Below are 14357 nucleotides of genomic sequence, written 5' to 3'. Positions count from 1 at the left end.
CTCCGGGTGTGTGTGTCCATCGAGCCAAGTCTGCACTTTGTCTCCTTCAAGGACACCTCTGGTACATAAGGACAGAAATTCAAGCTCACGTGTCTTTGACAGATGCGGGCTCGTAGGTTAGCTGTCCGTGCCCGCCACTGCCCCGATTACCCTCCTGGAGTCACGTGTTGTCTGCGGCCCCCGCGGTTCTTCCGCATATAGCGCTCTCGGTGGTCCCGTTTCCGTCAGCCATGGGCTTCTGTTCCGTGATCTCTCCCCAGTTAAGATACAGTTTAAGACTCATTGAACGGAAATATATTGTCGATATAATTCAGCCTTTGTAGCCAGGTAGACTTTTCTCATAGCTTAGTTTGAATCTAGCTGTAGGGCACTGCTGCCCTCTCCCCAGTGACACACAGGACCGTTGACACCGTGACTCTGGTGACCACAGCAGCCTCTGGGCTGAGGCCAGGAAAGCTCACTCATTTCCTCTGTGTAGGTTCAAAAGTCTGCAGCTCGGGCTGGCCGGGATCTATTACCCTCAGACCAGAGCATTTTGAATTGATGAAACATTTTCAAGAAAATTGGCAGTTTTCAGTCCCTGTTGGAGTAAAGGAATTTTTTTCTCCATTGTTCTGAGTTTTTGTTCAGAGTCTTCCTTCCACACTCCTACCCCCCCCCCCCCCAAGCCCCCGTGCTAACTTGGGACGGTTAAGCCTCTGACTCGGCACCAATAAAAGCACCTGTAAGCGATGGTCTGTCCAGTTGTTTCATGTGCTCATTTCCCAGATCTACAACAATCCATCAGGTTACTGTTTTCACCTGAAAATAAAGTTTGCTTCTTCACCTTTTTGTTTTTAGTTCTGTGCCATATGCATAACTTCCCATTGTGTAGATGTATTTCAGTGCAAGCAAATCGTCACGTCTCCATGAGTCGCGTCATGGCTGATGTCGCTATTCAAAGAATTTACAGTAGTAACTTGAAGAACATAAAACGTGGAAAGAAAACAGGAGGAGATTCTTTCCTTCCTAAGCCTGTTGCGTAAATTTGAGGGAATTTTCATAATTCATCTTTTTGGAAATGAGAGGTGAGCTCATTGTTTTTGGTGGTTTTTTTCCTTTTTTTAATTGAACTTCGAGAAATCAATTCTCTTTTGTTTTACAGACTGTTCCAAAGTCTGTCATAATTGGTGTAGAAACCCCTTTGTTTCCCATCCCTCCAATGAAGAGAAACTTAGTGACTTGTTTTATTTTTGATGATTTTGTCATTTTACACTTAAATGGCCTTACATGGAGCCTCCCCCCTCCTCACCGAGAACTTGGGCGGCGACCCCCCTCTAAGTGTGGTGCAGCTGTCAGAGCAGCTCAGGGGGGCTCTGGCAAGTGAGCAGCTCCACCGTGACCCCCAAGAAGGGAGTCGTGTTTCTGCAGTAATGGCATTGACGGCCGAGGAGCCGAGTGGTGCGATCAAGGGACATTTGTGTTACAGAATGAGCCGATTTGTTGGAACTATTCTGATAACCTTTTTACAAACTAAGCACAAAGATTTTTGTGTGAACATACCATTTTGTTCCTCATTTTTTCTAAAGGTTCTGTTGTTACAATTTAGACCTGTATAAACAAAGCAATGTTTCCTACTAAAGTATCTGTATCTGACATTTTATCCATAATGTGGCCCTTGGCAGCTACGGCCTCGTTAATTTCCCACATCAGCCAATACATTGGATGGTTTTAAATCAAACTCTGGTTGTTGCAAAGTCAGTACTTCGCCTGTTTAAATGCTTGTAGTCTTTAGTTCCTCCTTCACGTGTGGGATCCCTTGTTAATTAGGGGCAGGAAGACTCTTCCCATTTTAAAGCAATCTCTCTTGGCAGAGGCCTTAATCTTGCATCATAGGGAAGAAAGTGTATACTTCATTTGCTATTATTACAGTTTTGCCTTAAATTTATTTGCTTAGTAATCCTACCAACAAACACTGATTTCTGAGGATGCTTTATACACCTAGACGGTTGGGTAGTGACTGACACTTTGTTGTCCTTTAACTTGCTGTGGTGTCGTTTACAGAGGTAGCTGATCTGATCCACTTTGTATATGAGAACATATTTTTAACTATTTCACTTTAAGAAGGAAGAGGTAATTAAATGTAATCCCCTCATCCCAGCCCCTCCACAGTGAATTGTGAGTTCTAAGTAGTCTAATCAGGAAACCACATGGAGAGAGTTCTAGATGCCTTAGGCCAACCCAGCAGAAAACTTGCACACAGCTACTCACTGTAAGGACACAGACTTCTCTCTTCTTGTGCTTTGGCTCTGGTTCCTGCATTTGTAGTCACTGAGAACTTACTTTGACTTCAACGTTCTATAAAGAAGGTAGTCTTCCTCAAGCCTCTCTTACCTGTTTCTGTGACTCAGGGACAGGGCATGAAAGAGGGTGGGGAACTGACTGACTAGTCACTTCCAGGTCTGGAGTTAAGAGCTGTGTGGTGTCCTGTGCAGAAACGCCATAAGACTGAGGGAGAGGCCCCAGCATCCGAGTCCCAGAAATTCAGTCCGACTTCTGATGTAACACAGGAATAGCCAGCCAGCGAATTGTGTGTGTCTTCCCTCTGGTGATTCGCCAGCTGCCGAGGCTATGCTCCCAATTCCTGTCCGTGCTTAGAAACTTAGGAAATGGGAACGACCCTGATATTCCAGGAAAGTTGTAACGAGAGAGGAGACTTGGAGGGGAAAGACCTAAGGATGCATTCAGAAGCCAAATCCTTGTGTGGGATTCTGGGTGCCATTGTTCCTTCTCCATTAGCAAAGATTTACTTCCTTTATCTTAGGCTTTTGGTTTTTTGACCCATTTCATTTTCCCTACTGTAATGAGAACGTTTGTTGTTTGGAAATGTCATGCTCTGTATTTCTAATTCTCAGAAATGCTTCTGTATGAGTCTTAGGTTTGATGTTGCCGTAGTTGGCCTACCCAGCAAAGGATAACCTAGTGACAGATCACTGAAAATGTTTCCTCTGTTACCTCAAAAGAAAAATCCAGACAAAATAGAGCATTTATATTTATAGAAAACGGAGGATTGGCTGTTTTCCAAGTACTTCAAGTTATTGCAAGAAAAGTTCTTAAACTCTGAAGACTTGTTCTGCATAAAGGAGACATTCTTTACTAATGGAAGAGGTGGTTTTATTTTTACAAGCCTACTCATCTTACCAAACCTATAACCAATTGCTGATCTCCTGTGTAAAGCCTTTTTTTTCTCTTCTCTGAAACAGTGGTTTATATGAACTGTTGGAATAATGGAACCTCAGACTACAGATGTGTATGTAAAACTGGATAAATGCACTGACTTCCTTCTCCCTGAATATATTTTTAATAAACAGCATTATCCTACATGGTCAGTTTTATTAAATTATGGACAAAAAGAGGGTTCTTCTGAGAAGTGGTATGCTTGTATGGGTGGCTTTTGGCAAGCTTCCTGTAGTGGTAAATAACACAGTAGTAATCTTAGCCTTCTCTGGAGGCAGATCGTGGATGAAAACAAATATATTCAGGGACGTTACCCTAATGCTTGTTCATTGGTGGTGAGAGTTAACACCATCAGATCCTCCTGGGCCCTGGGGAAGCAGTGCCTTTGGCATCTGGAGATTCCTGGTAATGTACACAGACTATAGAGCCCCCTAGTGGAGACACCATGACATCACAGTTCTAGGCTTTCAGGACTGGCTGCCCTGCCCTTGACAAATGTCCTGGTCAGTATATTTCACCGAAACTGAAAAACAGAATTGATGTAGGGTAGCATTTTAGGATGTATTTTTTAAGAGTGATGACTGAATTTGCCAGTGGGGGCAGGGGGTTTCTATTCTCCAGAGAACAAGTGAATGAAGTTTATGCCTACTGTGTATTGATAACACACCTGTATACACACACGACACCTACATTCTCTGTGGTTTTAGTCTACCTGCCTAAGGGTAAAACTACATTTTGCCCTTGATGAATCTCCTGGTCAAAAGACTTTCAGTCACAGATGAAAGGTGCACCCGAGTGCAAGCCCATCGCGAGACTGGCACATAGGTGAGGTTTGTAACCGATGCCAAGCTGTCTGGGTTACAGAATCTGACGGGGGGACAAGGAGCATCTGGTAGCATCACATTTTTGGTTGCTGTAACTCCATGAATTGATGTTGGTAGGTTATCGGGGTAAATAGAAGCCTTCTTAACGGTGATTGTTGAGTCAGTATTCCAGTAGGAAGCACATAGTGTCCCTTCATAGTGTTCCACGTGAGACCAGTGCGTTTGTGGATGTGGAGGGTGTCATTCTCACACCTTGCATGCTTCCTTTGCGTCCTCAGCCAGGCTAGGAACCTCCCCGCCATCTGGTCTCTGTTCCCTCCTTTTTCACTTCCCGGGTGGAAGACCAAAGCCAGGGCTGGAGCCTGGAGAGGTTGCCTGTCCTGGGCACTGCAAGGGGAACAGCCCCCAGAACCTCCAAATGTGTATTTGGTCCCCAAGAATTTGCCTTGGGACACCGGACGACCTTGATAGACAGGTAAGGTGTTGGTACCTGTTGTGGCTTCAAGACCCAAGCTTACCTGGATGGTTGCTCTCTCCCTGGGAATTCCCGTTTCCAGAATAGGTTTTAGTATCCTCTAGGTTACTATTATACATCGAAACATTCCTTAGGACACTCTATTAAGAATTTTTATTTTATCAAAAAGATTCATATTAAGGAACATGGCTGAAAGCAGTCGAAGCTGCTAAAGGGATAGCTCGGTGTTTATGGAGTTTACTGTTCCGTGGGTGGTTTCTGCAAGGAAGCGGTGCTTTGAAATGATTGTCTGCAGTTAACAGTGATGGGGGGGATGGTCAGTGCACTCAGCTGGGTGTTCACTTCCTAATATGAAGGAACGTGGCCTTTTGTTAAGACTGGTTCTCCCAGGGGCACCTGGGTAGCTCAGTGGGTTAAAGCCTCTGCCTTCGGCTCAGGTCATGATCCCAGTGTCCTAGGATCGAGCCCCACATCGGGCTCTCTGCTCTGCAGGGAGCCTGCTTCCACCTCTCTATCTGTCTGCCTCTCTGCCTACTTGTGATCTCTGTCTGTCAAATAAATAAATAAAATCTTTAAAAAAAAAAAAAAAGAAAAGACTGGTTCTCCCAGCCAGTTCTCCACGCCCAAAGTGAGTCCTGACACCACTTGGTGCAAGAGAACGTACAGCTCTCGGAATCCATGCACAGCCCCCCCGGCGTCATGATACCTTGCACGGAGCTGTGTGAAGGGCTTGGTGAGAACGAGGCTGTGGACCAGAAAAATTCCTAACACTCCTCCAAGGGAGAGTCGGGACCCCGAACTCACACCCCAGTCTCAGCAGTGGTCCAATCAGTTGTGTCATCTAAGGTCACGTTTTAATGTTAATATTCTCACAATCTTGGGGACGATTTTTTGAGTCGTCTTCCAGAGCTTCTCAACAAAGGCATTTTAGGCATTTGGGTTGGCAAGACACTCTCTAGGGAAGGGGCTGTTGCAGAGCCGTGGACCTAGTCCCCAGCTCCAAATGTCAGTAGCTGTCTACTCGCTGTGACAAGTCAGAACGCCCCCTTACACTTTCAAAGATCCCAGATAAGGGAGTCTGGTTCTCCCAGCTGAGAAACAGTGACCATGTGTTGCAGCTCTGGGGAAGCATTCAAATTATGTTCAGCAGATAATTGTAGTAAATAACAAATCAGAACTTCGCGGCACATCCAAGCAGGCATAAGACAGGGATCCGAAGAGGAAAAAAAGTATTTAGATAGAAAAAAACCACAATTTTTTCTTCGCCCCTTCTGCATACATACTGCATATCTCTTTCTCTACTTGTGTTCTTGGGCGGACATCACCCTCCTTACTGTTCTGACATTCAGCTTCAATGAGAACTTCCACATTCCTGGAAAGAAGATTTCCTCTTTTCTCTTTAAAATACAACTAAAGAGAATTCTGGAAATGTCATTACAATTGTCTCTTTTCCAAATTAAAACAGCCTTAACTAAATTCATTGAGAAAAGTTCAGTAGTTCCAACTGATGTTGGAGGATGATAAGTAAATATCCAAGCCAGTGTTTTCAACTAGAACTACTTACTTAAAACAAGTTGGTCTCTCTTCGTTATCAGCTAACGGGGTGGGCAAAACAAGCTTGCTTTCCTCCATGGACAATTTAGTGCTGGAATAGATTCGTTTGCCCCCCTTGTCTTGATGCATAACATTCCAGACGGATGGAGAGAGATGATATCCATTTCCTCCCCAAACATTAAATGGTATTTTGACAAATAGAAGTAAAAACGTGGGACTTTTGTGGTCTTCCTCTCCAGTGTGGCATTTTTCTTACCCATCTCACCATCCCCACAGAGATGGGCGGAAGTGGGATGGGGAAACGCTTCACTCACTGATCGATTGATGTTCACCGCAAAGTGAATGAATTCAAAGGGATAGATAGAGAGGTAGACAGACAGGCTTTTGTTTTTAAACCATTGTTTTCTCTTTACAGGGAGATTTTCACTAGACTTTCACGGTCCATGAAGCATACTACAAACACTGTCGAGTGACGTTTTACCACCTGTGGGAGATGCCGGCCCTCCAGTCCTCCCATCTCCGGTGCTTGGCTTGACGGCTGGCATGCAAGTAGTCACTGAAAGAATGAGGTTTCTACATTTGCATTGTTTCTGTTAGCCAGTTAGCTTGTTTGTGTAATCTGTGCTCTTTAACTCCAAGGACTTTAAGGTCCCAGTAGAAAGCAAAAGGAAACCAAAACAATTATATATACAGCTAAGTGCTGAACTATGTATGTTTGTAAAAATCCAAAGAAGAGGGGCACCTGGGTGGCTCAGATGGTTAATAAGCGTCTGCCTTTGGCTCGGGTCATGATCCCAGAGTCCTGGGATCGAGTCCTGCATTGGACTCCCTGCTCAGCGTGGAGTCCTCTTCTCCCTCTCCTGCCCACTTGTGCTCTCTTTCTCGCTATTTCTGTCTCTTAAATCAATCAATCAATCCAAAGAAGAGTTAGGGTCATCAACAGTCAGAATTTCACCCGCTCAGAAAAACTGCCTCTTCGCATCACCACTCACTACCACCATGAGCAGTAACGACCAGGTCCATCACCACAGGCGATACTGTATTCTCAGCCAAAATTGCTATTGGCACAGTCCAGTTGTATTTTTATGGTAAATAGTTCACTTGAGCCAGTATAGACTAAACAAACAAAATTGGAGATTGTTCAGGAACGGGAACTTAGATTCACGACCAAATAGGATGAGCTAGGTAGGAATGATTAGGGACATCAGGGTTGATCAATTAAAAAAGCATTGTTATAACAAAATGAATGAATGAAAAAAAATCTTAATGTTTCTCTCACCGCAAAAGATAAGCTGCAAGGGAAGACAAAAGTCCATTTTGAAAACAAAACTTTTTTTTAAGTCTATTTGAAGATGACAAGTAGTTGGAATATGTTTCTTAGTATAGACAGCCCAGGAAAGAAGGAAAGTCAACACAGAATGACTTCTTATAATTGCCAATACATTTACAGGGGCTGGTTCTAACTTCTGTAATATTTGTTTTCGTGATGATAAAGTTTTTTTTTTTTAACTTAAAGTTGCTGTTTGTTTCAATTCAGAATTTTGTAAATACTTGTAAAATACAGCAGATTTTCGATGTTAAATCCTTTCCAGCTATTTACAAAACTTTTTTTTTTTTTTTTTAACATTTCTGTTTAACTGCCATGGCATTTTAGAATGATGACTGGGCTCTGAAATTTTGAGAGCTACATTCTTTTTTGAATTTGACTTTGAGTAAGTTCTGTAACTTTCACTGAATATTTTCTTATCGATTACAGGAGCAGATGAAATGAACGCCAAATCCCCTTCCTGCTCTAAATTTCTAAGCTTCTAACCTCTATCACAGTCCGTGGACTGTCTTTTTTAGATCAACTCAGGTGATTAACAAGTGTACATAGGTCCTCTTTTAATCGAGTTGAACAAAATTACATAACAATTTCTAATGTAATTTTAATTTGCCAAAAGAGAAGTGGAGGTCTATTCTAGAAATACCTCTGACCAGGTATTCAAGTGACTCAGGGAAAAAATATCAGTTTGATTCTATGCCTTGGACTTTTATGTCATCTTGGTGTTTAGTGCTTGTCTTAGTGTTTCTGTTGGTTTGTTCAGTTGCCATTAGTGAAGTTAGAGAGTGAGATGAGGTAGGACTGGTGTGTTAATAATTATTACCATTGTTCAGATTCTTGGAACTGGAAGGGTCATTAGAACAACAAACCAACCTTCTATTTAATAAATGATTGCGTTGATGCCGCTTACCCAAGATCACATACTTATGCAATAGAGTAAGATTTACAATCTACACAATAGACAACTCAGGTAACCTTTCTCTACCCTCTCCATTCCCACCTGAGGAGGTTGTGGGAAGGGAGATGGGCAAGGCATTGGTGATTAAGACCCCTGTCCCAAAGAAAGGGGTGCCAAGGTTCTCCCAATGCCCAAAAGGATAGGATATGATGCAGAAATACTGGAGTAAGGTTTGCCTTCCAGCTCCCTCCATCCACGCTTTCTGGCTCCCATTCCTTCTCTGCCATTCAGCAGTATTGAGAGCCTTCCGTGTGCCCTGGGTCTTGAGTAGGAAGGCAGTGCAGAAAGCAAAGAGAATTGCTAGCTTCTAGATTTCTAAGGAGAGCATCTATCACAGGTAGCAGCCTTCTAATCACAGCTTCTCACTGCCACCCCTCACCTCTCAAACAAAACTAAAGTAAAACCCCAGCTTGTTGGCAATGTGTGTGTACACATTTACATCTGTTTTTTTATTTTATATTTCGAATACCGAGAGTGTGGCTCCTGTGTATCCGTGCTTCAAGCCTCAGTGATTTAGAGCAAACACTTTATATAAATAAGAGTTCTTATGTGTTTATAAGAATGGTTGGACGCCTCAACTAAAGGAAGCAAAAACGCAACCAGCTGACAGACTAGGGAGAAAGAGCAGGAAGTGAGGAGGATTAAATACTGATGGGTCCCCAAAAGCCACCAGGACACACAGTCCAGACTAAGTTCCCAACAGCAGAGGAGATAACGGTTGGTCCGTTTTGTTGGATTTGGGGACAGAATCACCTTCCTTGGGTGCCTGGTTGTCAGTTTTCCATGAAAACCACAGAAAAGTTCTCTCTCTATATATATATTTTTTCACTTCATTAGGACAAAGAAGCCATTTAATGAATTCAACTGAATTTGGTATTCCACTTGGTGGATGAGTAGCTCTTCTTGTTTACACACAGCAACGATGGGGTGAGGAGGATGGCGGCCACAGAGCTGAGTTTTTGCTTCCGTGTATCCCACGCATCACCTTGAATATAGCTGCTTGTTTCATAGATGGAGTTTGCCACACAGTTTTCGTTCTGTATTTTTCTACTCCTTCCTGCTCCCTGGGCTTCCAGCCAACCGTCTCCCTATTTCTCAACAACAATAGAACAATCCCAGTTCCTTCTCTTCTCTCAGTTCTAAATGCGGGGCTGCCGGGCCACACAGTGAATCCCAGCGACCATTCACTGGGGGCGTGTGTTAGTTAGCTACTGCTGTGTAACAAATTATCTCAAAATCGACCAACTTAAAACAACAAATGTGTGTTACCTTACACACCCAATGGTCATGCGTCTAGGAGCTTAACTGGGGGAATGTGGATCAGAGTCTCTCATGAGTGTGCTGGTCCTCTAGTTATCACAATTATTCACTTGGCTATTGGCAGGAGGCCCCAGTTCCTCACTGACTGCTGGCTGCATACCTCGGGTCCTTGCCGTATGTGTCTTTCACCCAGGACAGGAGCCACAGTCTTGTATAACCTAATGTTTGAAGCGGCATTCCCGCGCTTCTGCTACAAACTATTGGTCACAGAGACAAACCTGATACAGTGGGGGAGGGCACTCTGCAAGGATGCAAAATCCAGGAGGTGGGGATCACAGGGGCCCACCTTGAAACCTGGCTACCCCAGAGATAAGAGCAAGAGATGAGGGCATTTATTTTAGATTCCAGTGTACCTCGAACCCTGCTGCAAGATGTTAGAAAAGTGATCAGGGGCCCAGCCTGGTTTTTCTCCCTTTGGACCAAACTTATTTGAGGCCAGGGCTACTTGAAAGAAAATTATTTTTAAATTTTTGGTTTTGTTTTGTCTCTTTCTTTCTTTTATTACAAAATGGGTTTGCTGTAGGAAATATTTTTAAAAAGCCAAAAGAAAAACATTTAAATTTCAAAAAGCTGCAGCTAGCGATAGCCTTTGTATGAAAAGAATAATTGAAATGGGAGTGCAAAGTATCTCACAGGGAGTAGGGCTAAGTATTGTTTTGTGAAACTTTTATTTCAGTTACCAACACATGTAATTTTTCAATTCTGTTTTTTTTTTAAAATATTAATTAGTTGGTTGGTTGGTTGATTTAGAGCATAAGTAGTAGAGGGAGAGGGAGAGAGTTTCAAGCAGACTCTGTGCTCAGTGCGGAGCCCAATGTGAGGCTCGATCTTACAACCATGAGATCATGACCCATGAGATCACAACCTGAGTCCAAATCAAGAGTCATCCACTTAACCAACTACACTCCCCAAGTTCCCCTCAGTTCTATTTTCTATAGATACTTCTTAAAAATAAAATGTAGACACACAGATGTACTGTTTTAGGAATTTCTTTTTTTCAAGATTTTATTCATAATTTGAGAGAGACCACACAAGTGGGGGAGGGGCAGAGGGAGAGGGAGAACCAGACTCCCCGCTGAGCAGAGAGCCTGGCATGGGGCTCAATCCCAGGATCCCGAGATCATGACCTGAGCCGAAGGCAAATGCTTAACTGACTGAGCCACCCAGGTGCTCCTGTTTAATGATTTTCTAAAAAATAGGACCTGTCATTACATGTAAGAGGGCAGGTAGGCAGTGGCAGGTGGATGCACATGGACCAGAATCCAAGGGGAGACCCCGTTCCTGGCTAGATGGCCTTGGGCAAACCCATATGCCTTGAACATGGTGATTATGCTTCCAGATCATCCAGTGGCAAAATGGAAATGGGGAGCTGGAGATTCCAAAGTTGATCTGGGGGTCCAGGCTGGAAAAATTTAATACACAGGAGTGACTCAGGCCCATCATCCATGGGAGGGTGGCTGCTGGAACTACCAGAAGTACCTCATTAATAATTTCCTTTTCTGCAAATGGGCAAATAACTCATACCCACATCTCAAGACTTTGTAAAGTCTAAAATGAAATAAGATAAGGTGTGGTACTTATTGGTTAACATTACTGATCCATGGCATTAAATATTCTCCTGGACACTCTTTCAATAGTACTTTTGACACTGTATCCTGATTTAACACACTATTGTTGGCCATTTAGCTTATTCAATTTTTCGGTATTATAATATTATAAACCCACAGGTTTATTACTTTGTAATCAATGCTTCACATTTCCTTTATCTTTTGCTTACAAGAGGAATTGTTGGGTGAATGGATATGGTAGACCTTGGTTTTTCTTGCTTTGGGAATATTTTGTTTGTATTGTTTGTATTTGTTTATTTGTATTATCTGTTGTATTGTCCCAGTTTTCTTTCACAAACAATCTACCCTCACTCTCAGTCCAAGCGGTTTTCCTTTTTTTTTTTTTTTTGGTGGGGGGGGTTATTAATTTATTTTTTAAATTTAATTTAATTTTTTCAGTGTTCCAACATTTACTGTTTATGCACCACACCAGTGCTCCATGCAATATATGCCCTCCTTAATACCAAGCGGTTTTCCAGTCCAGTTCCAAGGGCAAGCACCTGACTCTAGCCAAGCAGATCAGAATATTGCATTTCCTGTATCACCAGGATTAGCTCTAGAATGTGCCTGTGATTGAGGACAGACCATCAGAGTCAAGGAACTCAATAACCTACTTTTATTACAGCTGTTAGGAAAGGGACACTCTCTTCCCGCTGGCCCTGTGGCCAGTAGGGTACAAACTTTGAGATGCCAAGGCCGTCTTGCCACCACATGAGAAATGCTGAGAATCAAACCAGACAGAAGAAAGCAGGACTGAGAAATAGAATGAGAACAGATCCTGGTGAAATTGTTTGCCTGGGTCCTGCTGCATCCAGTCTAGAGGGCTTTCCAGTTGGAGGACCTATGATTTTTATTTCTTGTTTTTATCAAGCTGTTTGGACTTGGATTTGTTACTTGTAGCCTGAGGAGTTCAGACTGAGAAGAGGGTGTGACATTGTAAGTTCTTCCTAGGGTTTGCCACATTGCCTTCCACATGAGGTTGTGAGTTGGGGGTGCCTGGGTGGCTCAGTCAGTGAAGCAACTACCTTCAGCTCAGGTCATGATCCCAGAGTCCTGGGATCGAGCCCCATGTTGGGCTCTGCGCTTGGCAGGGAGTCTGCCTCTCCCTCTGCACCTGCTCCCCGCCCATCCCCACCCTCCCCGCTCACCAGCTCTTGCTCTCTATCTCAAATAAATAAAATCTAAAAAAAAAAAAAAAAAAAAACAAAACCCAAAGATTATGCTATGGATATCCTAGCAGGGTATGTGAGCACCTTTTACAAGCACTCTCTCCAAGACCGGCTGACATCAACAACAACAAAACAAAAATGAAAACAAAAACTATGCCATTTGTGTCTTTGTTAGCATTGCAGAAGGCAGAATATTTTTTTTTCAAATGTTTGTATTTTTTCTTTTGCTTTCTTTCATTTTTCTAATCATCAGGAAAGTAAACTCTAAATGAAAATTTCTGTCTCTCTCTAGTGGAGAGGCCCCAAGACATCACATGATGTTTCCACTGTAATCCTCAGATTAAATTCAAGGAGCAAAATTAAAAGGACTAGCATCCACTTTGTTTTATGACTGTCTCCTATTGGGAAAAGGGAGTAAAATGATTTCTATTAAAAAAGACTTAAGAGTCTCAAAAATGTATGAAATTTGCTGTAAATGAAATTAGTAGAGAAAATAAGAGACAGAAGTTATATAATTAAATGAGGCAATGTATTGCCCTATCGATTACCTGGGAAAAGGAAATCCAAGTCTCTCCAAACTTACAAAGATTTAGTCTCTAAGTGAAGACAGATGAGCACTTGACTTTGGGATTGAGCATTATACTTCTGCAGCAGGGACACGGGAGCTGGAGAGAGCTGACCTCAGAGCAGGAGGGCTTGGAGTGGAAAGTGGATCCCAGTTCCTTCTAAATGTGGGCTTCACGCATATTAGTTAACCTTGCAGAGCCTCAGCTGTCTCCTGAGTAAAGCGGGCCAGGAACAGCGCCGCTCTCCTAAGGTCGCAAGGATTAAACAAGGTAAGAGTTTGAACCATGTGGTCTCTTACAAGTATTCAGCAAGTCCTGCTGTTGTTCTTTTCAAATATTATTTGCATATATCATTTCTCTGCCTCCTGAGCTTTCATTTTAATGCCTGTTTTCATCCAAGGTCATGGCTAGCTAGAGAGATGTACACCCACCTTTATGACAGTGAGAAATACTATGACAAATGTAATTACATCCTCTTGCCTTTTAACAATGGGAAGGGAGTCTGACTAAGCCTCTTGTTTCAGAGCAGTTGACAATATTTCTCAATGAAGAGGAGAGTTCAGCGGTAAAGAAAGGAAGCTATTCATTTACCCGGGCAACTTCTACTTACAACTAAAAATAGCTAATGTAGGTGGGTGGTCTGCCTACATCTCCATTTCTTTTCATTTATAAACATTAAATCACCGAGGATCGTGTCACACTGTGCTCTCAGCAGTGACCGTGGTTAGTGGTTAGGGTTACCTGAGCGCCTGCCACATTCCTGGTTCTGTCCTGAACTCAGTGGCTGCCTAGGAACCAAACCCAGGCCTGACTCCAGGGAGGAGAGCTTGAGCCACCAAATCACATGGCCACCAGCATCACTTGGCGATGAGGTCAGGGAATGCGGATTGCCCCGAGTCACCCTTGGCAGAGCCCCAAACTCGTCTGATGACATTTGGTTCCAACACACCTGTGAAGTTGACTTTTTTGTTCCTGTTTCATAGATAAAAGAAGACTGAGGTTAGAAGACAATTTGTCCAGGTCCCAAGTCAATAAGTGGCATCGGACAGCCCAAGGAGAAAAAGAAGAATATATGTATTTTGTGCTTTTTTTTTTTTTTTAGATTTTTTTATTTATTTATTTGACAGAGAGAGAGATCACAAGCAGGCAGAGAGGCAGGCAGAGAGAGAGGAGGAAGCAGGCTCCCTGCTGAGCAGAGAGGCCGATGCGGGGCTCGATCCCAGGACCCTGAGATCATGACCTGAGCCGAAGGCAGCGGCTTAACCCACTGAGCCACCCAGGCGCCCCGCTTTTTTTTTTTTTTTAAGATTTATTTATTAATTTGTGGGGGCAGAAGGAAAGGGA

The 14357-nt window shown here is 43.1% G+C and overlaps 1 long non-coding RNA gene across 1 annotated transcript; it reads left to right on the top strand.

Moving 5' to 3' along the window:
- The first annotated feature begins 11945 nt into the window (after positions 1 to 11945).
- LOC125095483 (uncharacterized) lies at positions 11946 to 14047 on the top strand. The gene is made up of 3 exons (XR_007125912.1): positions 11946 to 12214; positions 13099 to 13283; positions 13997 to 14047. It is a non-coding gene; the product is annotated as an uncharacterized LOC125095483 (long non-coding RNA).
- The last annotated feature ends 310 nt before the right edge of the window (positions 14048 to 14357 follow it).

This window comes from Lutra lutra, chromosome 3 (genome assembly GCF_902655055.1).
Source record: "Lutra lutra chromosome 3, mLutLut1.2, whole genome shotgun sequence".
Lineage (NCBI taxonomy): Eukaryota > Metazoa > Chordata > Mammalia > Carnivora > Mustelidae > Lutra > Lutra lutra.
Note: the sequence above shows the minus strand (reverse complement) of the source record. Positions and strands in the feature narration are given on the sequence as shown.